The sequence below is a fragment of the Alexandromys fortis genome, unplaced genomic scaffold (genome assembly GCF_014885135.2).
Source record: "Alexandromys fortis isolate MF-2015 unplaced genomic scaffold, M_Fortis_MF-2015_v1.1 scaffold_2_26212498_36691700, whole genome shotgun sequence".
Lineage (NCBI taxonomy): Eukaryota > Metazoa > Chordata > Mammalia > Rodentia > Cricetidae > Alexandromys > Alexandromys fortis.
The window spans coordinates 7,126,162-7,149,906 of NW_026067931.1; positions in this window are offsets into that span (position 1 = coordinate 7,126,162).

Here is a 23,745-nt window from a genome sequence, read left to right on the forward strand (position 1 = left end):
TTACCCTACCTGCCATCTGTTGGATGGAGTCCATCCTCAAGGGTCTGATCCTGTAGACCCAAAGTTGCAGGATCTCCATGACTCAGGACAATAGGATATCCAAGAGGAGTCCCAGAGAGGTCCTAGTACTGATACTGTAGCAAAAACAGAGGCCTCCTACCAGACCAATGACTCATTGCAGTGAACACTTGAAAGCAAAGGCATATGGCTAAAGAGTATACTGTGTGACTCAGTGTGAAACACTGAAACATCCATGATGAGAATTGTCATTTCTTTTTCTCGTTTAAATTTTATTTTATTTTAACTTAGAGAAAGGGAGGTTGCAAGGGCAGAGGGCAGATGTGAAGGGACAGCAAGATAAGTGGGCTCAAGATTCATGAAATCCACAAAGAATCAATAAAAAATTAAATACGAAAAAATATACAGGCATATTAAACATGAGCTTTGTACTCCGTTGGCCTTCTCAAGTCCTCTTTGAACTTCAAATCACCCACATATCACTCTATTGTCATTGCTTGCATTCTTGAATTTTTTTTCTTTTACCTCCTCCAGCTGTGCTTTCAAGCCGTTTTTCTTCAAACTCTTTTGTTTGACCCACCTGGCCATCAATACTATCTATTTAAATTGCACTTAGGATGTTCTTAAGATCAAGTATTTATGGATTGCTTCTGAGTCTTTGTTAAAATTTTCTGTTAGAATATGGATAAATTTCTGTTTTCTATAAAATCCAAGTTGCCTTAAAAGAGCTGTTTAAAAATTCCTATCTTAGAATTCTCCCATGTTGGCTACTATCTGGTCAACTTATGGCATCATGATTTGAAAATTAAAGAAGCAAGGTTTCCTGGAAGCTCTTCGGGCTTGTTTGCATGCAACATTATTATAGGGCATTCAAAGGCTTTGTGCTTGTTTTTTATATCCTTAGTGTGTGTGTGAGAGAGAGAGAGAGAGAGAGAGAGAGAGAGAGAGAGAGAGAGAGACAGAGAGAGACATAGAGAGAGACAGAGCGAGAGAGACAGAGAGAGAGAGAGGGAGAGTATATGTAAAAATGTAGAAGAGGATCTGTGAATGTTAAAGTTTAATAGATAATGCCAAATTGTCTTATAAAATAGTTGTGTCAATTTATTGCCTCATTATCTGAATTCCCATTATCTATATATTTATGCTGATGCACTTATATTTCTTAAAATTTGTCAACCCCATGGAAACATAATGCTATTCATTTTTGGCCTTAATTTACATTCTCCTAATTACTAATGAAGTTGAGCACCATTTTATAATTTTATTGCCAAATATTGTTGTCTGTTCTGTGAGATGCTTATTATTTTGCCTATTTTCACAAGTTTTTGAAGAATTTCTTTATGTGCTTATATATTCTGGACACCAGCTATTTATTAAAAATGCATTGTAAAGTTTTCTCACCATTAGAGCTTGTCTGGTTATTTCCCACAGGGTTCTTTGGATGAGTAAAAACCCTCAGTTTTAATGTCATCTGATTTATCAATTCTTCTGCAGCTAGCACTTTTAGGAGCTTATTGAGATATTGCTCCCCATAGTTTCTTCGTGATGATATTTCCTGTTTGCTTCCAAAACATCTAAGCAATTCTTCTTTCAAATTTCCTGCAAAGAACCCAGGATAACACCAGCTGTAGGCATTGGCGTCGCAGGAACTTCAGGGCAGAAGCTGGGTGTATGGAGTGGTTCTGCTCCGTCTGCCTTCTCGGAAGTGGTGTGCTCAGAGATATAGGTTTTCTCTCAGTCTTATCTATTGCCAGTCACAGCTCAGTTTCAATATGGAATATGCTGCATCTATGATCAATAAATTGAGGATATTCTTTCCACAGAGCAAAGGATACACACTCAAACAGGATCATTTATTTATTCTGATGGTAACCTCCAGCTATATGATATTTGTTTATTAAGACAGATTGGCTGGTTCTCAGTGGTACTGTGGTGTACAGACCAGGGCAGGTGAGGCTTAATCATTCCTTTCAGCATCTCTGCAGTGTACTGGGTGTTCAGATGCAGCCTTTACCGAAGAGCAGGGGCAGGAGGTGGCTATTGACCTGTGGGTCATGTGTTTCTTTAGCTTTCTTCAGGACATGAGGATCAGTCATCTCAGTCACTGTAGGCAGAGGACTACCATTGTCCATAACTATCACTGACCCATAGGCATAGGGCATGATGCTGTCATGGTGGAAGGGCCAGAAGGCCATGTGTAGCATCTGAGCAAGAACAGGAAGGACAGTTCAGCCTAGGACATGAATGAAGGCTTGTGTGAGTGTGTTGTGTTTGTGGGGGCAGATATTACCATAGCTCTTCCCACCTCAATTAGCCTGATTTAGAAACTTCCTCACAGACCAGAAGTGTGTAGAAATATTTCTCTTGTGGTTCTAACTGCCACCAAGTTGGCATTCCAGATTAACCATCTCAGATTCCTACAGTAAACATCAAATCAATGATGAAAGCCTTTCTTCTGGAACTGAAACAAACAAGCAAGCAGAAAACCAGGAAAATATTCTTGTTATCACTCTCTCACGAATTAGCTTGATATTTAAGCTGGAGTAGTTAAGCAAAATATAATTAAAAGTAGAAACATCAAAAATAAAACTGTATTTAATTTTCCAATATGCATAAAATTACCCATTATGCATAAAATCCCTACCTCCTACAAACCTGATGGTAAGTTGTTTGTAGAAAAACATTGAAGAAGGCTACTGATTAAACTCAAATTATTAGTGTGTTTTTCTCTAAGAGACAAAGAAAAAAGAAAACTTTCAAGTCTGTTCCATGCTGGTGTGGTAGTACACACCGGTGGTCTGAGCCCTGGAAGGTTGAGCTAGTTAGATTGAGAGATAATTCAGGGCCACTCTGATCCATATGCCCAGAACCTTCTAGCAAAAAAAAAACAAAACAAAAAAAAAAAACAAAAAAAAAACCAACTAAACAAGTACATATCTTTACCATACAAATAATTTAGAAATTTGGAGGTAAATTCAACGAAAGATACTATTTCACATCACAGAATAATAAGACATCATAAAGTGATTAAGACCCAAATAAAACAACTCAACATTGGAAATGTGTCAGTTTTATCAGACTCATTATAATTTCAATAAAACCCCAGTCAAATCTTCTCATTTTTTTGTGTAAAAATTAACAATACTCATTCTAAAACTTACTCAAAGTGAGAAAGGCTATTTTTTAAATTTATTTTTATTATTTTTAATTTATTAATTTTTTTAAAAAAAATACCAATCAAATTCCCACTCCCTCCATTCCTCCCATTCCCTCCACACACACCCCTACCCCACTTCCATCCAATCCTAAAAAAGGGTAAGATACACTGCTTTGTGGAAGGCCAAGGCCCTTCCCACTGTATCTAGGCTGAGCAAGGTATACATACAAAGAGAATAGGATCCCAAAAAGCCAGTACATGCAGTAAGGATAAATCCAGGTGCCACTGCCAGTGGCCCCATAGACTGCCCCAGCCATGCAACTGTCAACCCCATTCAGAGGGACTAGTTTGGCCTATGCTTGTTCCTTCCCAGTCCAGCTGGAGTTGTTGAGCTCTCATTAGCTCAGGTAAACTGTTTGAGTGGATGAACCCATCATGGTCTTGACCTCTTTGCCCATATTCTCATTCCTTCTACTCTTCAACTGGACCTTGGGAGCTCAGTCCAGTGCTCCAGTGTGGGTCTGTGCCTCTGTTTCCATCTGTTTTGGGATAAAGGTTTTACAGTGATATTTAAGATAATCATCAGTCTGACTACAGGGCAAGGCAAGGCCTCTTCTCTATTGCTTAGGGCTTTAGAGCCAGGTTTCTAGTTTTGCAACTACAACCCCTTGAATATGTGTGTCTGAGTTAAGGACAGGATCAACTTTTGCTTCTGTTTTCCATAAGCCATAATAACCCCACTACTATTTTCTCAATGACCAAGCTTTAGTGCATGCGTGTGTTATTTCAGGTTTCAGATTGCATGCTTTTGTGCCATTTACTCATTTCTGTAGTTTGCTAGTCCCAGGTTTTCTTAGCAGACCCATTGGACTTCAGGTGATGATTCTTTTAGAACTCACCAACAATCAAAGGCTATGTATGCTAGCAACTTTAAATATCACAAAATTATGACTAGTGCAAACTTCCAGGGCTATGTGTGTGTGTGTGCGTGTGTATACATACATGCATATATATATACATACATATATATGTATACAACATATACACGCATTTGATTTTTTATAAGTCAGATGAAAACATACCATAGTATAAATAATTCCAGTTTAGAGATTAGAGAAATATTCAGTAATCTCATAGTAGTAAAACAACCAATGACAGTCCACCTATTCAAGACACGTGGAAATTAAGTTCAGGAGCTCTTAAGTGATTACAATTTGCACAATTAGTAAGTAGCAACGTGCCCTCAGATAGTGTGTCTCTCACTACACCTACCGTCAGAGTTCCGGAGAATGACCTTCCTCAGAGTGTGGGAAGATGAGCCTAAACAGAGAGCAATGGGGAAGCAGTGCAGCTTGAAAGGCCTTAAGGCTAAGTTTCCAGGTAGAGGGAAAAATCCATTTAAAATTCTGGAACAGCAGTGGCCAGAATTGGCAGGGCTTGTGTGGGACTATTTGTATTGGGGAAAGTTATTATAAATTAGTTTGAATGGTATGACACCTGCCCTGCCATCTGATCACGCAGAACATACATGGGCGTATCTGTAAACGTGATAGCAGAAACTACATTTCTGTTCTTGTAAATGTGATCAAGGGGTTTTGTCCTTACAGGGTCCTTTGTTGTATCTAGACTTTTATTTCAATTCAAGCTACATTTATCTGTGGGCTCCAGGAAATCACCCCAGATCAAAAGGCATTTTCTACCCAATTTTCACGACTCATTCTTGTACTTCTTCCAGGCTTTCTTCCGCAGGACCAGGACATAACCGGTACTGAAGTTGTTTCACAAGTTCAAACTTCATAGAACTAAATAGAGTGTGTTCTCAGCCAGAGGTTGGCTTTTTAGCTATTGGCCATTTCTTTCCAGCATTAAGGCGAGCTGGAAACAAAAGAAAGGTAATAGGTTTTCCAGATGAGAGGAAGGTGGAGAGGAAAGTAAGGAAAATAGAGGGTTCAGGATTACAGGAGTGATGATGGGGAGGAAGGGAGTCTATTATGCTAGAAAAAAAATTCCTGGTTTAGAATGAAGCAAAAGAAGGGAGGGAGGGAGGGAGGCAGAATAAACAGAACATAGGCACCGAAGTCTAATGTATAAATCGAGTGCAGACTTTGCCAGCTTCCTGAGCTCCACAAACTCCAGGTTCTATTTGCAAAATGTAATTGAAAATATAATGACACCCTGATTGCAGCATTGTTATGAGGAGCAATAATCATAATGCTTGAAGTGAGCTTAGTTCATGGTATATCCATCTGCTTTCTATCTCTGAACCCATTTCACAGACTGCGGTTCTAAACACATATACGCTATAAAGGAAAGATGTTTAAGTCGGGTTATGGTTCTGCACGGCGGGTCCAAGGTCAAAAGGCCATGTCTGGCAATAGATATACCTCCTGTTGTCAGCACAGGACATCATAAATGAAGAGAGGGAGCATGTGCATGTATATGTGTCTTCCTTCACCGTATCTTCTAAAGGAACTAGGATATATATACATATATATGTATATATATATTTAATCATGAAATCTGTAATATAATGATCTCATATAACCACAGTCCTTTTCCTAAGATCCTAATGGCAGGCACTGCAGTTATGCCTTTACTCCATATATGAGGGGCTGTGGTGGGATTGGGGGCACTGAAACCATTTAAATAGTAGCAGCACTAAATAAATAGAGATGAGTCTTGGCTGGGTGGTGATGGTGCACAGTTTGAATACTGCAGGATTAAATAGGAGGCAGAGTCAGGAAGGTCTTTGTGAGTTTGAGGCCAACCTGGTCTACAGAGTGAGTTCCAGGACAGCCAGGGCTACACAGAGAAATCCTGTCTCAAAAAAAAAAAAAAATAAAGACTAATTATTAACAATTCTTTCTCTTTTTTGTCTTATACAAAAGTTTTGAAATCTAGCGTCCTATTTCTTACATATTTAATCCATAATAACCCAGTCGGAAATCAAGCTAACATCACATAAGAAAGCTAACAACTTTCCTGTGAAATTAGTGTCCTCATTTAGTATGATAAATATAGTCAAATCATTAAAATATTTGACCAAATTGCAATGTTTACTTTTTAGAGTTCAGTCAGTGAGTATCTTTATTTTTGCTTAAGTATACTTAAATTATCAGGGGTATTTGACAATTAAAACAGTTTTTAGTATATATGATGAGTCAGGCTGTCTTCTTCCATTAGTTGGGAATGGTAGCATTTTATGCTAGATACAATTCTCCTTACCTAAGATTGTAGGACCAATCTGGACAGCTCTCTTCTTAAGACAGGGTCTCCAGTCTGTAGATAATCAAATTCTGTTGAATTTGCAAAATGATCTCCTTAGCCTCCTTCAGGATCTTAAGCCATAAGTAAGTGATTCTGAGGACTCTTCAGTTCTAATGGAATGAGAATTTCCCTCAGAATTAAACGTCTTCCCTCTTGCATGCTTCAGAAAGCCTTTTGCAATATCAGTAAGGATTATGTAAAAATAAGAACTGAAATTTAACTGGAATTCTTACCAATCTCATTGGTTAACTTTTTTTATTTTATTTCTGAGATTGCCATAGAATTACAACATTTTCCCCTTCCATTTCCTCCCCACAAAGCCTCCCATATTCCCTGCTCTCCTTCAAATTCGTTTTATCTTATTTTACTAATTGTTATTGCATGTGTATATATATGTGTGTGTGTATGTGTGTTTGTGTGTGTGTATGTACAGGTATATAATGCATGTGTATATGATACATATGTATATGCATTTATGCATTCCTAAATATAACCTGTTCAGCCCATAGTAAGTTATTTCATGTATGTTTTCAAGGCTGACCATATGGTACTAGACAACTAATCAGTGTGTTCTTCCCTGGGAACATTCACCTCACCTGCTCCCAGCTTTCTCCAGTTGCCTGCAGCTCTTTGTGTAGGGTTGAGATCTTGTGGACTTTGGTATGTCCATTGGTTTTGTCCTTGTTAAGTTTACATGGGCCAGACATGTTTGTAAGACTTTAAGGTTGTAGCTTCAGATATTACTAAAAGCTACAACCTCAGTTTATTTGAAAGAAAAGTAGATCGAGAGTCTTCATTTTCATTTTGATTTAGACCAGAATTCAGAACAATACCCTGAGAAAGGCTTCAAACTAATATAGGTAGCCTTCTTAGTTCCTTGTAGCTCTAATACCACATTCATATGATTAGTCACTTTCATATTTCGTTCTTTTATATAAATGCCTACCTACCCATGGCACTAGTACAGTTTTGATTTGTATCTTCAGAATTTATAGTAGGCTGTTGCATGTCTGATCATTGAATCTTGCTTTATTTATCATTTTGTGCTTTTCTGTAGCCCCTAGTGTTTTAGATAATTATGTTTTTAAATCACGTTTACATGAATCATATGTAGTTGGAAAAATAAAGTTAGCTTATGTCTATGGATCAAGGACATTCTCTTAGTGATTTCAAAATTAGAATCAGAGAGTCACAGTCAAGTAGCAAATATCAGTAAAGTCAGTGTCTTTACTGAAGGGAGTAACTAGGAAAGAAATGGCGCAATTAAAGTAAAAGTTTTAAAAAACTGTGTAAATTAAGATATACATATTGATCAACACTTTGTGCTCTGTCGATTGGCACCAATTGACTCTCAGGCCAGCAATTAGTGTCTGGCTGTCTGAAACGGGACCAAGCCTGCCGGCGAGAGTTTCCAGATCAGGGATGAGGTTTGAGGTTCCAGTCCAAGAAGTTTCAATGATGTTTTTAAAATATTGTATACTATCCAGTTTCATAATTTGTACACCAATTGGGTAGGAATGGCTTGCTTCCTGTGTGTCAGGGCTTGGGGTCCATCCCTTTCATGACACAGAAGCCACTTGCCAGCCAGTGTCATCTGGTAGAGGCTGATAGCATCTCTCATCTTTTATATAAAAAGGAGTTTGGCTATCTTAAAAATTCAGGTCTGTTTGGGTAGTAGTGACGAAAACGGAAGCTGGCGATGTAGCTCAGAGGTCTGTGCTCACCTGGCATAGCCAAAGTCCTGTCCTCAACCCCCCACATGACAAAAATATAAGAATTAAGTTTCTGTGAAAATATTGTCCACAGGGACTGTTGTTGTTGTTTTCCTCAGGACGGAGTAAATGTATTAAAATGATGTGCAGGGAGCAGCAGTCGCAGAAGAAACTGAGAAGAACATGACTAGCTTTACCTAAACATTCTGTAATGTACTGATGGAGCCACGGTATGACCTGCTCTTCACTTTCTGGTCCTCAGTAGGATTCAGGAGGTCCTCCATTTTTACGCAAATGACTTCTTGGGGGTCCTGCTCACTTGTTCATCTTGAGGTCCTATACTCAGTGAGACTTCATGAGAGAAAGCTAGTTTTCCTTTGCTAATGGTTGTCAGCTGGAGACCTACCCTCCCTCTCTTCCTTGAATTCTTTATTTCCCAGGATCAAATATTATTCTTATATTTCTGGTTCCAGGGTAGATGAAATTTATGCTGATACAAAATACCTTCCCATTTTAACTACTTGTCTTTTTTAAATATGTTTTTGAAGTTTTGACTTTACATTTGTTTCATTGCAATTCTCTTCTGCATTAGTCGGCAGTGCCGTGTACTGCGCCCGTGTCTGCGCTCTGTGCGCTGGCACCCAGTTTGCGAGCTTCGGGCAAGGGACTGGAGGTAAAAATACACAAACACACGCAGACAGAGAGCCGGCGACACGGGTCATTCTTGAATTCCCCAAGAATGCCCCCTTTATTGTGTTCAGGGGCAGATTATATAGAGATAGCCATGCCCCAGCCAAACCCACCAGAAACCACTCTCCTGCCATCAGGAACTCCTGAAGGTCTTGTGCTCAGAGCAGCTGTAGGCACTCAGAACAGGGGATTACAATAAATTCAGGATCTGGGGTCTCACTGCTCCCAACAGGCAGTGCTCCTTACAGGAAACACTTAGCTTCTACCTTCCAAATTCTTGATCAGTCTGTATACTTTGGCTACTTGTCTCTCTATGTGTGGGATGTTCTGGTCAGTGATGGTGTGAGAGCTCTGAGCAAAAGGGATGCATGTGCCTTCCAATGAGGATGCCAGATCATTTGTGGAAATTTCCATAAATTATTCTTTTCTTTGCTGAGCTGACTCTTGGGTAGGCAAGATGGGGAAGTCACCACACCAGATCCCTAGGTAATAAAAAGCTCCCCCATGCTAAGCCATGATGAATATACAGTAGGAGAGAGATGCAATTACATTTTGAGGCGCTGAGATTGAGGAGATAATTAGTGCAATAAATTCTAGCCTTTCTTGACTAATGTCCATGGGATGCTCCACTTCACAATACTAGATACGGTTTCTTTTTATAATTATTTAATTTGCTTTTGTTGAAAATAACTTTTTCATACATTATATTCTGATCGTATTTCCCCTCCCTCATCTCCTCTCATATCCCCACCAATCCAACTCCACACCTTCTTTTCCTCTTCTTTAGAAAATTAATAGTTCAATAAAAGATAAGCAAGAATAAAACAAAGCAAACAGACAAAGAGATAAAACAAGCAAACAAAAACAAAACCAAGTAAAAGCATGCCTGAGAAACACATACTCAAAAGATACCCCCCACTTCACAAATGCACAGGCACAAAATTCATAAAAACACAAAATGGATAATCATAATAGATAAGTAAGCAAAAGGCAAGTAAGGTAAAAAAAAATGCCCAAACAAAGTCTCAGGAGACAAAACAATCTCCAAAAGTGTCATTGAGCTCATTTTGTGTTTGTGTGCTGGGCCTCACTAGAGTTGGTTTGTATACTTAGTAAGACTCCATTGCAGAAAATTATTATTTTTTTCTTTTGTGAGTGGTTGTCAGTTGGTGATAGCGTCTGATTTAGAAATGTGGTCTTGTGTCCACTTCTCTTCTCAGCACTGGTACCCCATGTGACTTGGAACTGTGCAGGTTCTGTGCATGTTGCCACAGTCTCTGTGAGTTCATTTGTCCGTCAGTCCTATTGTGTTTAGAAGGCCTAGTTACCTTCATGTCTTCCATCCCCACTAGCTCTAACAATCTTTCTGCTTTGTTTCTTGAGTCCTAAGGGAAGGGATTTGAAAGAGACATCCCATTTAAGAATGAGTGTTTCAATGTCTCTCAGTCTTACACGTAGAAATCTTAACTTCAACATGATGGTGCTAAGAGTTGGGGTTCTTTGAAAGGTTATTTTGTCTCATGTTAAATGTAATGCTCAACTGATATTCTTGATCAAATTTAAAAAGTTTCCATCTAATTCTAGAATACTGAGATTATTTTTAATTATAAAAAAACACTGAATTTGATCATATTCTTCTTCTGAATTTACTGGTGTTCATATGATTTTGGTCTGATGACCACATTGACTTTTGAGCTTTGAACCTGCCTCGTACATCTGAATGTCCTAGCTATGGTACAGCATATATTTTTTTTTAACCGTTACTGAATTTTCTGTACTAATATTTTGTAAAGATACTTGCTTAAATGTTCACGAATATATATGTATACACACAAATATATGTATATATTCTTCTAATGTCTTTAGTTTTAGCATTTGAGTAACTCTAGCCTCATAGAACAAGTTAAGAGGCATTCTTCCTGCACACAGCTCTTAAAAGGACATTAATGTGCTTTGTTACTTTGTTTGGTAGCATCCACTAGCAAACTTGAATTGTTAGTAATTTATTTCTTTTGCAAATTTAAATCCTATTTTTATTGTCTTTTCCATTGTGCTTCAGTAGATTGCATCTGTAAGAAACTGGTTCATATTATCTACTTAATTACGCTGTAGATATAGAGTTTGTAGAAGTCTCTTGTTCTTTTTGGATGCCTATAGAATGTGTGTTGTTGGTCTTCTATGGAGAGGAGGCTTTTGAATTATCTGGTGGAAGCCATGAATGCTTTTAGAATGAAACAATTAAGTCACAAAGGTAACACCAAAAATTATCTACGAGTATCCATAGAACTTCTTTTTCTATGAAACATCCTGGCTCTCTATTAAGGAATTCAAGATTTTTGGCACACTCTTGTCTTATCTTCTTCAAAGCTCTATGTCAGAATCTGATTTCTATAAATACTCAGTGTAATCCCACAGTGTAAATCTAGAGGTTGACAAAAGCAAATTTTTCTCTATATATATTTAACCAGGTTTCCAGAAAAATAATGTTTGGTTGTATTCTAATTAATATCATTAGAATAGAAATGGTCGTTCCCTCCCCCAATGGAATTAAGGCTGAGGAAGGAACAGAGATGGAAGAGAAACAGCTTGCTGTTCTGCCCATAAGCATCTATATAGTCATTTGAGTATTGTTTCCTAGAAATTCTGATTGTGTTGGATTAATAAATTCAGTTCTTTTCATTTTAAATATCTTAAAATTGGGTTCCTATCACCTGCAGCCAAAATAAATTTGATATTCTTTATTATTTATACAAAGAAATCAAGATCCAGAAAAGTAATGTGATTTGCTCTAGACTCACATTCAGAGTCAGAATAAAACCCCATACCTTTCAGGCCAGCATTCTTTCTTTCCCATCCTTCCCCATTTTAGAGGGGACTCCTGAAGCCGCAGTTCAGGAAGTTGGCCATTTTCCATCTGCTTCAGGTTCAGTGTACATTCTCTGACTTATCAACCCTCCTGTGTCACTTGCAAAATGAAATTCCCAATCATTCATGCTCCTGACACAGAGGCAATAGAACTGACAGATTCGGAGGCAATAAAAGAGACGCCTTTTGGTTCTGAGTATTTGTCTTCTAAGAAATAGATAAATTTGAGCGTTAATGGGATGCCTCGTGAATAATTCTTAGATGCAATATTTAGAGCACCGTATTTTCCAAGGCTATGGCAGCTACTATAAATGGAAGTGTATACTTTCAATCTTTCTTCTATATTAAAACTCCACAATCTAGCCTTTAGAAATCCTAAAGCGAGGGAAGCCTATAGAATTTATTTTGATGAGAATATGACCATTGATTTTAGTAGTCTAGCTTTGGATTTTGGAAACCATGATGCTACTCCCTAGGTCAAAGGTACAGGAAGCTTGAGTACAATCATCTTTGTCTTTCCAGTATATTACCATTGTTAGATTATTTTGGAGGTTGTTTTCTTATCATCACAGCCCAGGAAGAAAAGCATCTGACCTCTCAATAAGTTGGTCTTGACTTAGAGGTAAGTGTAATGGAGGATTCTTGTTCTTGTATCTCTGACCCTTCAGAGCAACTTGGGGGAGGCATTACTAGTATCAAAGTGAATTTCTCTTTAAAAGTACTTGTGCATGGAGTTTGTTCATTCAACAGCAGAGGCAAAAATGGTTGTATTATTCATGCTGATCTTATCCATTTCAATATCCTTATCTTCAAGGTGGTGTCAGGGTGGCAAGGGCATGGAAGAAGTTAACTGAATGTCTGGGAACAGAACATCAGCCAAGTGAAATAACATTGTACAACACAAAAGCACAACAGGAAATTGCGGCTGTAGCCATTCTGCTTTCCGATTGTATTGAAAAGAAGGAATAGTTCTTTTTGAACCAGTGCAAAAATCCTACCCTCTGAATCGGAAGTCCTACTTGGGGGTTAGTGCGACATAGCAGCAGTTATTTGGGAGAGAAGTTACTGTGGTGTCTGGATCGGCTAGAGCGCGCTCAAGTGGACCTAGTTATCCTGCAGATGCCACCCATGGGATACTGCTGCATCTGTAGACTCCTCAGTGGACGACTACAGAAGGTCAACACACATTTGCAATTCACAGATGTAACTCAGTGCTTAATTAAGACTGGCACTTCTTATCTTCACGTTTCCTTAATCCTTGTAATAACAGTTGACACAGGAAGAACGCAGCTTTAATAGTAACCTGGTTTACATTTGAACTTTTTGGAAAGAAGGTTTAGAAGAAGTTATGGTTCAATAAGGAATAGCTCCACAAGAGACTGGAAAGAGAGCTTAGCAGTATAAAGTGCTTTTTGCTCTTCCTGAGTATATGAATTTGGTTTTCAGCACCCCCAGTTTTTGGCTTGCAGCCACCCATAATCTGATCTTCAAGGTGGTGTCTCCCTCCAGGGGTCCCAGTGCCCTTGTCTGGTCTTTGTGGGCACCTACATGCACATGCACACATCCCCACTCAGACACAACACATACACACATATAATTCAAATATGGATTATAGGATGCATAATTAAAAATAAAGAATGAAAATTTAAGAAAAGATTCCTAGATTTTATGATCTGAGAAAACAGAAACAGGTGCACTTTGTTTATATTTGCTGCTAACTCAATTCATTTAACAGAAGAAGGTAATTTCAAAGATTATTTCTTGTCTTGAACCCAGTTAATTGAGTAGGAATTAAAGACTTGCCAAAGGGCTGGGGATGTATCTCTCCGGTAGATACTCAAGGCTCTAGCTCCATGCTCAGTGTCACAAAACAAGCAAAATAAAAGAACAAAACATTTCTTAGAGATAGGCATATGTTTAATAATACACAAAGTGGACAAAAGAAGACACTACCAAGACTCTTGAAAGCTTCAGGCCCGGCACTCAGTGTGGCACCCAGCTGGTCAGAGACAAATAGCCAACACTTTTCTCCTTTCTTTGAAAGTTTATATTGTTTCTCTGAATCCTATTAACACTCAGAAGAGGTGCTGATGTGTGTAGAGAGGTAGGCTTGACGTTTTACCTTGGATTGAGGTGATGGAGACCTCAGAGACCTACTTAGATTAGAGACAGCATGCGGGAAGTGATATCCAAAGATAAATTTGCTCTTCTATTTTGGTTCCCTTGAGAGGAGTCCTCACATCGTTCAGACCTAACAGGACACATGGAAAGGTTTCGTAAGCTTCTGAGAGAGGACTGGTGTGGCTCCGTCTTCAGACCTCTGCTCACCATGACCACCGTTTTGCCTGAGAGAGCTGACATGAGAAATGCCTGACAACACAGAAGGCCAAGCCTGTGACTTACAAGGAAATCAGACCAGCATTCAAGCTCAAAAGGTTTAATGAGATCCTTAGAATCTCTTCCTTTGCTTTGGGCACAGTGTTGTTGAAAATTATCTTCAGCTGTTTGCTGATATTTGCGGGCCTTTGTTAATCCTGGGTGGCTGGCATTGAGATACACTAGGCAGCCAAACTGCTCTAGTAATTTAACATTTGGCCACCAGTTAGACACCTGCTTTTTCATGCCATTCAGATAGTCTATCTCCTTGTCTCTTTCATCCCATTCTCTGTCTTATTTTTCTTACAGATTTTTCTCCTGGGCTTTCCACAGGGAACAAGGACTCTAAAAGGCTAAGGAAAAGGGATTTGATGACGAGGACCGATAGATACCTTGTCAAAAATTGAGGTGGTATTCTTGTAAGTTTCAGAGTCCACTCACAGACCAAGGGAAGCTACAGACTGAACAGAACTTCTTAGCTCTGCCATAGTATAGCCTAGAGGAGGGATGTTCTCTTAGAACTCAGGGTTCATACAGAAAAGTCAACTGTAGTTGTGACAACATGAATTTGGGTTTTCTCCAAAGGGTTATCTTATTCCATAACAGTTTTGTTTGCTGTTTAGATTTATTTATTTATTTATTTATTTATTTATTTATTTATTTATTTATTTACTTTTTCACCTACAGAGATGGTTCATTGGCTAAGAGTATTGACTTCTCTTCCAGTGACCAGGGTTCTAGTCACAGCATCCATATAGTGCGAATGGCCATCTGTAACTTCAGTTCCAGGGGACCAGCTGACCTCTTCTTGCTTCCGTGGGCATTTGCGTGCATGTGGTGCATACACATACCTGTAGGGAAAATACCCACATGCATAAACTAGAAATAAATAGATTTTAAAGAATTAATTATGAGTTTATATGTGGGTGCCTGTGGAGTCCAGAAGACAGTGTTGGATCCCCTGGGGCTGATTTCGCGTGATTGTGAGTGGCCTGACCTGGGTGTTGGGAGCCAAATTCCAGTTCTCTGGAAGAGCAAGAAGTAATAGGAGCTACCGAGCCATTTCTCTAGCCCTTCCAAGCCAGTTCTATATCATGGGTCAGTTTCTCATCACAGGGCAGGAGGCATGGCAGCAGATGGCAAGTGTGGAAGCAGAGCGGGATGCTGAGAGCTCATATTCTTAACTGCAGGTGGAGGGAGGCAGAAAGGGCCGGAGAAATGGGGAGAAAGAGAGGATCGAAACAAAAACAAAATACCACTGTGAGAAGGTCTGAACTCTCAAAGGCCAGCCTCGAGTGACATACTTTCTCCACATGCTCACACCCCCAAAACTTCCCCATACAGTACCACCTGCTGGAGGCCAACTGTTCAAGTGCTTGGGCCTATGGGGGAAATTTCTCACTTAAACCATCATACTGCCATATCATTACCAGGCTTTTGGTCTCAGAGTTAGTCTTCAAAGACGATAATAATTAAAAGACTGAGACTTAAATGTTTTATCTAGCAAAATGGATTGACACTTCTTTTACACCTTGTTGTTTTCTAATGCCTTATTCTGAACATTTTAAATGTAAAAATGATAGGAAAGCCTTATATTCCAAGCCTGTAGTCCCATCCAAAAGTCTTCTGTTAATATTTTACTGCACTTGCCTCGTCATTTTACCTGGCAATCCATCTATCCCTGTAAGTGGTCATCAATCAAATCTCTGAGCAATTCAAAGCAAGTCATAGGTACTAGCACAAATTTCCCCCAATTTGTCAGTATATATAACATTAAATGCAACTCAGTATTTTACAATGTCATTCTTTAGATAAATCTTCAGGAAAATGTACAGTTCTGAGTTTTGATAAATGGCTCAAACCTATGTATGCTTTCCCTAACCTTCCCCAGCCTGTGTACTCTAGCCGCTCCTTGAGACCAAGTGCATTGAGGCAGCGTTGTATACAACAGGTGGTAGGAGCAACTGGATATTTGGGGTGGGGGTAAGGGTGGGGAATAGGGTGTGAAGGAGTTGGGGGTGTTCTTGTGACCCTCCCTACTCCTCCACTGTCAAGATGCAGAAAATCGACATCACCCCAGAAACTTCCTTCCTGAAGCTTCCAAGTTATGTGCTTGCTTCTACAGGTAATTCTTGACCTTATGTTTAGTCCCTCAAGGAGTTGTTCTAGAAACTTGTCAGTGGAACCATATGATATGTATTCTTTTGTGAAATGATTCTTTAATGAGAACAAAACTGCTAAGTATACTTTCTTATCACTGATTATTATTTCATTATATATTAATATCCATACTTTAAAAAGTTTTCATTAATAGGCACATGAGTTGTTTCATCTTTATGGCTAGCATAGCATAGTAAATATACTATGAACTTTCTCCCCTAAGAATTATTGGGAATATGAATGCACATCTCTTGGTATATATATATTATGTAATTTATGTGAATTCTTGTTGTTCACATCCTCTTCAACAGTTGGAGATGTTTGTCTTTTTAACCCATCTATTCTGTTGGCTGTGCTAGTATCTTATTGTAGTTTTCAAATGCATGTCTATGAAAAATAGCGATGCTAGGTACTTTCTATATGATAATTGACTACTTTTCTCTCAGAGTTAGTCTAAATTATTTGATTGTTACCATTCTGTGAAATGCTCATATTTTGAGTTATACCTTGGTAGATATTCATTGTAAATATTTTCTCTCACTTTCTTTACTTGAGACTTTTGGCTTAAAAATAGGATTTTGATGAATATTAATACATTTTTTTATTGTTGTGTTTGTATCTTGTTAAAAATATTTCTTAGGTATTATTTCCTTTCAGAAAAAAATTCTAATTCGAGTTTGAGTCTATATCCATCGCCAAGACAATTATGGATACAAGCTGTGAATCAGGAGGGTGTTTGTCACAAGCAGTGTTTTAGCTCTATTTGTAATAAAGGTTTTGTTCTCCTTGTGAGTGCTCCAGTGTCTTTTTCTAAAATTAAGTGAGTGTGCAGATGTGAGTCTATTCCTAGGGCCTCTGTCTTGCTCTGTTCTGTTAGGCATCATATTGGCTCTTTATGCTCAAACCACACTACCCTGTCTCTTGACAGGAAGCCTGAGCATCAGGAGATACTTGTGTTTCTGATATATTTCTTCTTTAACAGACTCCTTAGCCATTCTGAGCCATTTTCATGTGGATTTTATTAATATCTTGCTAATTTCAAATACTTGGATATTATGAACATTACATTGATTCTATTGATAAAATTATCTAATTTTTGCAAAACTTGAGATATAAGCAACATTGAGAGTTACAGGTCATAAACATGATGTATCCTACCATTTACTAAAGTCTTCAGTTGCTCTGCGTAAACTCTCTGTCATGAAGTAATATTTTATATAGTACATATATGTATATATTACACATATATATTCTTTAGAATATATTTCAGATACTGCTTTTGTAATTTACACTGTAAGTGAACATTTTCCAACTTAGGTTAATAGTATATGATTTTGAAAATTGACTTAAAATGCTTCAAAATTACAAAATTTAAGTACTAATTTTCTTAGTTGTTTTCAAGTTTCATAGTATTTTCTCAAACAGTGGTCACATAGTCTGTGAATACACACAGACTATTTCTTACTTTAAATGTTCATTTTGCTTAGTTTTCAATATTTTACTAGTTCTTGCCTTATTATACTTCTTGGATATCTAATAAAATTATGACTAAATATGTTGAGCTTTAAGTTTTGAGAAGAGAACCCTAAATGTTTTACCTGTATGCTTGCTATTTGCTGTAGGCAATTATAGAGAATGAATGATTTTAGATGCCTTTTTCCAGAATATAATTATTTAACTCTTTAGATATTCTCTTATGAATAAGTACAAAGCACCACGCACATTCTCTATATTTTTGAGACGACTGTATACTTTTTCTTTTTTTCTATTGACACCTGCATCTTATTGCTTGATTATGTTTTCAGCTTCTCTAGTATTCTTGGAATGAACTCTCCTCCATGGTGACGATGTAGTACCATTTTTATATGTCACTCAAATAGATTTAAAAATACTGTATTGAATATGTGTGACTTTGTTAAAAAAATTCCTTTGAAAAAGTAAGCGGTTAAAGACAAGTAGCAACGTGCCATACAGGACTTGCATGGCGAAGTAAAATGTGTGGCAATAGTAGTTCACAGCGCGACATATTGAGAATATGCTGGGAGCTTCTCTATTTTACATAGAGTGTATTATTTTTCTTTCTCCTTATATGTGTATGTGACCATGGTCTGTGTGTATGTGTACATACATGTGTGGCTGTACGTGGGTACATGTGTGGTTGTGCAAAGGTGTGGGGGCCTGAGGTTGATGTGAATAACCTTCCTCAATCCTTAGTTTCCCTGTTCTTTGAGACAGGGTCTCTCAATCAGATATAGAATTCACTGACCACTAATCTAACTGGTCGCTGTGCTGTTGGATTATATTGCCTCTGCCTCCTGAGGCTGGAACGACAGGTGCTTGTTAAAGAAGCTTTTCTCACATCCAAATGGTGATATTTACTTCCAGAAAGCTTCTAATTCTATCTTATGTTTAGACCTCTTCCTCCTTCCTCCCTCCTCACCACTGCCTCTGTCTATCTTGTTTTTTCGAGACAGGGTTTTTCTGTGTAGTCCTACCTATCCTGGAACTCTCTGTAGACCAGGCTGGCCTTATATTCACAGACACATAAAGATGTTTCTGTGCTTCGATGTGAGAACTTAACTATCTTTTGGGTATGAGGACAAACATTTCTCATGTTGCTAGGGATTATGCTGGTTTCAAAGAGTGGTGGTTGGAGGTTCTAATCCTAAATCTGTGACTTCACTAGTGCTGGTTGGTTGGGAAAGGTTCTGGTACCAAGTGTGATTTCCCTCTTGTTGAGCAGATTTTAAGTCTAGTTAGAGAGCTCCCGGTTACCACTACAGCAGGTATGCCCCTGCTACCCCTTGGGATATTTGTGCCATGCTGGCCATTGCTGTGGCTCTTAGATGGCATGGCTGAGGAGGACTGCTTTCTGTTTCCCTCATTTGGAAACTTGCATGGTGCCTTCTGGTAACATGAGAGCTAGTTCTCAGGGAGGAGGCTGAAATTTCTCTACATGGAAATTCAAAATGGCAATAAAGTTTAAAGCTGACAATATCTGCAGGAACTGATTTTTCAGTACTTAAGGCAAATGACAGAATTACTTAATTCAGTAAGTGTTTGTAAAAATCAGTAATAAAATGGGCTATTTTTAAACACAAAGGGGTGAACAAATAAAAGGCAATTTCAGAAAAATCTCTAAATAGAAAAAAGCCTACACAAATATGAAACTAAACTGTATTAAGAAGATTTAAATAAAAGTTAATAGTGATATATCATTCCTTTTTCTTCATATCAGATGGGAAAAAATTGAAATGTTAAAAGGATAGTAGGAATGGGTAGTGAGAATCCTAATTAAAATGTTATTTATTGTTATGTTTTATTTACCTTTATGTGTCTGCGTGAATACATGCCACATGTATGCATGTCCATGGAGGCCAGAAGACAGCATTTGATCCCCTGCAGCTGGAGTTTCAGGCAGCAGTAAGCTGCTCGACCAGGTCCTCTGGAAGATCCGCAAGCACTAGTAGTCACTGAACCCTCTCTTCAGGCCTTCGTGAGCCTTTGTTGCTGGCACAAGTTAGTGCAACTTTACTCTGTGGGAATTAGTAATAACTATGAAGACAAATATGTTCTCGCACTCTTAGCTAGTTATTTACTTGATTGTTCTGCTGCTAAAACCTTTAATGCATTGCCGCAGTTTTCTATGTCCACTGCTGATCATGTGTTATAAGCTTTGGCTTCCTCTGGCCGTGAGATCATTCTCAAACATACATCCCCATGATCATCATTTGCCATGCAGTCCTCACTAAAACTGACACTGTGCTGTTTAAACTTTCACCTACCAAAACTGTAAATAAACTTCTTTTTCTTTCTTAGTTCTCTGCCTCAAGCATTCTACTTTAGTAATGAAAATGGGCTAGTGTATATGTCTCAGAAGAGATCTTTTTATCATTTAGATACTTGATCTTTGTCAAGGTAGGACTCTAGCCTTTCCCTCTTATCTTACTCACATCTTCCCAGATGTGAGACAGAATCATTATAGCTCAGGCTGACTTCAAACTTGTTATTCTGCCCAAGAAGGCCTTAGATCACTCCTTGTCCTGAGGTATATACTACCAAACCCTTCTGACACATCTCCACCAATGACCACTTCTCTTCTTTTCTTTTTTATTCTGCCTGCAAGGATGTCTTCCACATTGTAATCCACCTGACCATTCGTGTGTGTGTGTGTGTGCATGTGCGCGTGTGTGTGATGTATGGTTTATGTATGTGTTTGTTGTGATATGTGGTTTGCTTATTTGTGGTGTGTGATATCTGTGTGTGGTATGTGGTTGGTGTGTGTGTATGTGCATGTGTGTGATATGTGTGCAGTGTTTACGTGTGTGATGTGGTATGTGTGTGTATTTGTGTGATGTGTGTATGTGGTATGTGATATAAGTGTGTGATGTGTGGTATGTGTGTGTTTGGTGTGATATGTATGTGTGGTATGTGTGTAATGTCTGTGTGTTTGTTTGTGTGTGTATGTGTGTATGTGTGTGTGTTAGGGGAATAAGTCTTGTAAGTTTCGTGTACTTTCTGATTCTGGAATGAACTCTGTTGATGACAAGCTGAAGTCACACTTTCTAATATCAACTTAAAGATGAAAAGCTGGAGAGACGGCTCAGCAGTCAAGAGCACTTGTTTTTGCAGAGGATCCAGATTCTGTTCCCAGCACCCAGAAACCACATGGAACATAACAATTGTTTGAAAAAATCATTTTCAGGGGATCGGGTACCCCTTTTGACCTCCACTCGCATCAGAATTGCACACGTTGCACAGACATGCATGCAGGTAGAAAAAAAAATCACCTGAATAAAATAAAAATTGATGATAAAATAAAAATTAGAAAAAATCTTTAAAAGAATGAAAATAGTATCTTTTTCATAATTTACCTTGCTCTTATATCTCTTTTCCTTGGTAGAGGACTTGGGTAGGAAAATATGATATTTTGAGAAATATTAAAATAAATGGAATTTCAAGTGTGAAATAATCATAAAGAATTCATTCTGATGAACTGATGCCTCTGTATTGGTTATGGGACATTTTTCATGGGCTCTGCCTTGTTTTTATTGTTGCTAACTGGAGTTGACAGGTTTTATGTCTTCTTTTATGTTTTACTGTTAGCTTTAGCAAGATGAACTAGCTGATGGCATCTTTGTCCACAGGCCAAGGGCTATTTTTGCATGGACTCCACCAGCCTAGGAAAGCATTCTTGGACATTAGAGAAGATATAAGCATTAGCAAACATGCCAGGCCCAACAACTACACCCATTCCCTGCTCTATCCTCCTGGAAAGCTGGCTTTGTGAAAGAGGGATCATCTTTGCAATAAACTCTGGCTTTCATATAGCTGACATCAGTCGAATGTCTGCTTAGAGGTTATTGATGGAAAGATCTGGAGAACTAGAACACAGTGGTCCTGGCTGGGAAGCAGAGAACAAATTAGCACTTACCAGAAGCCCTGGATCACTGAGTTATTTATGTGTCTGAAGTGGGACTAAAAATAGGGCCTAACATCTCCTCGTCTCCTGTTATGGGTTACTCCCCCCATTATATATGCTTCTGTCTTGTCAGGGCAAATAAAGATAAGACAGCGTGGCCATAATTCTGTGTCATCACTTTGGGCCATGTTATCTGCTCACTCAGCACCTATCTCCTCTGCCACTCCTTCCTGTCTCCTCTCTGATTGTCCCAACTCCTCCTTCAAGCCATTCCTAATAGCTCACAGCTTTTCTCTTTCCTCTGATGAGCTCAGAACGTCCTAGTAAAGGGTTTGGCATCATTTGTTAGTGTTTATAGTGTTTTCATTTAATTTTTTTAATAAAATGAGATGCCAAATGACTTCCATTTATTACAACCCCTTAACAAATCCCAGTGCTCTGTGCCTCTAAGATAACACTTTGTGGTTACTGGGTAGTTTATAATTTTTGAATATGTTCATGCATGTATGAACATCTTTTTTGCCCCCTCAAATCCTCCTTGTAATCCCTTCTCTACCCCCGACAGCTCCCTTTCAGACTTACGGCCTTTTTCTTTGGTAAAATTACAACCTGCTGAGTCCATTGAGTGTTTCTCAGATGCATATGTTTTTAGAGTTTATAACTATTTGGTACTAGATAACCAATTAAAGGGCTCATACCTTGTGAAGAGTGATTCTTTCTCGTAGCAGGAGTTAATTGCCTGTAGCTCTTCATCTAGATATGGGCCCCACGAGTTCTCCCCCATCCACATTGGCATATCATCGGGTGCTGTTCTTGTCCAGGTTTTGGTTAGGCAGCTATATTGTTGAGATTTAATGGGTTTATTTTCCCATGAGTAGAAGATGAAATATATAATTTTTTACTGAACATATAAAGAGGTGGTATTTTATTAATATTTTAAAAATACAAAGAATTTAAAATTTCTTTATTCCTATGACTGTGTATGTGTGTGTGTGTGTATGTGTGTGTTTGTGAATCCATGCCACAGTGTGCATATAGAGTAAGTAGCATAATAGAATTTCTCTCTTTTCATCTTCCCCTGGATTCCAGACAGCAGAGAACTCAGGTCATTGGGCTTGCATACAAAGTGCTTTTTATTATATCCCTTAAAAATAAATGCATTTAATCTTAAAATCCAAAACACCTTTATTTATCATGCATGTGTGTGTGTGTGTGTGTAAGTATGTATGTTATCATGTGCAGGAAGAGTCAGAGGATTGCTGTGTGGAATCAGTTTTTTCCTTCAACTTTTATTTGGGTTTGGGAAACCAAACTATGTGGTCAAGTTTATGTGACAAGTGCCCTCTATCTGCTGAGCCATCGCAACAGCCTAGAAAGAAAAATTTAATTTCAATGTCACCCCTCAAAAAATATTTTTGCTTTTCCATATTTTATTATCAAGAATTATTGGGTCATTTATCTCATTGCCAATTTACACTGTGTATAGTATTTTGAATTCTTTTTCCTAGTTAAAATATCACCATGAAAAAGATTATCATTTCATTTATCATATAATCTTATAGTCTGACCGTATTACATAATTATTGTAATAGGCCTTTGTTTGGGACACAAAATAACTTTCAAGTTTTTACTACAATAGTAAAATTAATATTATAAAGTATGTAACTTTTTGTTTTGTCTGTTCTGAGGGAGATATCCTAGTGCTTTATTTGATTGATAATAAGTGCTCAGTAAATGAATGCTATCAATTTATCCCCAGACACTTTCAGTGCCTGTATTATTTGAATCACTACACAAGTTCCTGACTTTCCTTTGGTTAAAGTTGAAATCTACATTTGGCACAGAACACTTTGCCTGTAGTTCTGATTTCAGACTTTTTTGGGCAAGGTCGAGACACTGAGGTGAACATGCTGAGATGTTAGCTTTTCTTTTGGGGCCTCAAGGAAGAGGCAAACAGCTTCCCAATTAAGTCCATATTCTGTTGATTTTCTAGACTAAAACATCATGCAGAAAGTCCTGTCCTCCAAAAAATCTTATCTCTACACCAAGGGTCAGCACAGCAGTGTGTCCAGGGAAGT